Source organism: Atractosteus spatula, unplaced genomic scaffold, assembly GCF_055471065.1.
Source record: "Atractosteus spatula isolate fAtrSpa1 unplaced genomic scaffold, fAtrSpa1.hap1 Scaffold_19, whole genome shotgun sequence".
Taxonomy (NCBI): domain Eukaryota; kingdom Metazoa; phylum Chordata; class Actinopteri; order Semionotiformes; family Lepisosteidae; genus Atractosteus; species Atractosteus spatula.
The window spans coordinates 15001-17500 of NW_028296752.1; positions in this window are offsets into that span (position 1 = coordinate 15001).

The following is a 2500-nucleotide window of genomic DNA, read 5'->3' on the forward strand; positions in this document are numbered from 1 at the left end:
TAAAAAAGACTAAGTCCCCCGGGTGACCAGGCCCCTATAAAGCCGATCGTAAAAAAGACTAAGTCCCCCGGGTGACCAGGCCCCTATAAAGCCGATCGTAAATAAGACTAAGTCCCCCGGGTGACCAGGCCTCCGAAAAGCCGATCGTAAAAAAGACTAAGTCCCCCGGGTGACCAGGCCTCCGAAAAGCCGGTCGTAAAAAAGACTAAGTCCCCCGGGTGACCAGGCCCCTATAAAGCCGATCGTAAAAAAGACTAAGTCCCCCGGGTGACCAGGCCCCTATAAAGCCGATCGTAAAAAAGACTAAGTCCCCCGGGTGACCAGGCCCCTATAAAGCCGATCGTAAAAAAGACTAAGTCCCCCGGGTGACCAGGCCCCTATAAAGCCGATCGTAAAAAAGACTAAGTCCCCCGGGAGACCAGGCCCCTATAAAGCCGATCGTAAAAAAGACTAAGTCCCCCGGGTGACCAGGCCCCTATAAAGCCGATCGTAAAAAAGACTAAGTCCCCCGGGTGACCAGGCCCCTATAAAGCCGGTCGTAAAAAAGACTAAGTCCCCCGGGTGACCAGGCCCCTATAAAGCCGATCGTAAAAAAGACTAAGTCCCCCGGGTGACCAGGCCCCTATAAAGCCGATCGTAAAAAAGACTAAGTCCCCCGGGTGACCAGGCCTCCGAAAAGCCGATCGTAAAAAAGACTAAGTCCCCCGGGTGACCAGGCCTCCGAAAAGCCGATCGTAAAAAAGACTAAGTCCCCCGGGTGACCAGGCCTCCGAAAAGCCGGTCGTAAAAAAGACTAAGTCCCGCGGGTGACCAGGCCTCCGAAAAGCCGGTCGTAAAAAAGACTAAGTCCCCCGGGTGACCAGGCCCCTATAAAGCCGATCGTAAAAAAGACTAAGTCCCCCGGGTGACCAGGCCCCTATAAAGCCGATCGTAAAAAAGACTAAGTCCCCCGGGTGACCAGGCCCCTATAAAGCCGATCGTAAAAAAGACTAAGTCCCCCGGGTGACCAGGCCCCTATAAAGCCGATCGTAAATAAGACTAAGTCCCCCGGGTGACCAGGCCTCCGAAAAGCCGATCGTAAAAAAGACTAAGTCCCCCGGGTGACCAGGCCTCCGAAAAGCCGGTCGTAAAAAAGACTAAGTCCCCCGGGTGACCAGGCCCCTATAAAGCCGATCGTAAAAAAGACTAAGTCCCCCGGGTGACCAGGCCCCTATAAAGCCGATCGTAAAAAAGACTAAGTCCCCCGGGTGACCAGGCCCCTATAAAGCCGATCGTAAAAAAGACTAAGTCCCCCGGGTGACCAGGCCCCTATAAAGCCGATCGTAAAAAAGACTAAGTCCCCCGGGTGACCAGGCCCCTATAAAGCCGATCGTAAAAAAGACTAAGTCCCCCGGGTGACCAGGCCCCTATAAAGCCGGTCGTAAAAAAGACTAAGTCCCCCGGGTGACCAGGCCCCTATAAAGCCGATCGTAAAAAAGACTAAGTCCCCCGGGTGACCAGGCCCCTATAAAGCCGATCGTAAAAAAGACTAAGTCCCCCGGGTGACCAGGCCTCCGAAAAGCCGATCGTAAAAAAGACTAAGTCCCCCGGGTGACCAGGCCTCCGAAAAGCCGATCGTAAAAAAGACTAAGTCCCCCGGGTGACCAGGCCTCCGAAAAGCCGGTCGTAAAAAAGACTAAGTCCCGCGGGTGACCAGGCCTCCGAAAAGCCGGTCGTAAAAAAGACTAAGTCCCCCGGGTGACCAGGCCCCTATAAAGCCGATCGTAAAAAAGACTAAGTCCCCCGGGTGACCAGGCCCCTATAAAGCCGATCGTAAAAAAGACTAAGTCCCCCGGGTGACCAGGCCCCTATAAAGCCGATCGTAAAAAAGACTAAGTCCCCCGGGTGACCAGGCCCCTATAAAGCCGATCGTAAAAAAGACTAAGTCCCCCGGGTGACCAGGCCCCTATAAAGCCGATCGTAAAAAAGACTAAGTCCCCCGGGTGACCAGGCCTCCGAAAAGCCGATCGTAAAAAAGACTAAGTCCCGCGGGTGACCAGGCCTCCGAAAAGCCGGTCGTAAAAAAGACTAAGTCCCCCGGGTGACCAGGCCCCTATAAAGCCGATCGTAAAAAAGACTAAGTCCCCCGGGTGACCAGGCCCCTATAAAGCCGATCGTAAAAAAGACTAAGTCCCCCGGGTGACCAGGCCCCTATAAAGCCGATCGTAAAAAAGACTAAGTCCCCCGGGTGACCAGGCCCCTATAAAGCCGATCGTAAAAAAGACTAAGTCCCCCGGGTGACCAGGCCCCTATAAAGCCGATCGTAAAAAAGACTAAGTCCCCCGGGTGACCAGGCCCCTATAAAGCCGATCGTAAAAAAGACTAAGTCCCCCGGGTGACCAGGCCCCTATAAAGCCGATCGTAAAAAAGACTAAGTCCCCCGGGTGACCAGGCCCCTATAAAGCCGATCGTAAAAAAGACTAAGTCCCCCGGGTGACCAGGCCTCCGAAAAGCCGATCGT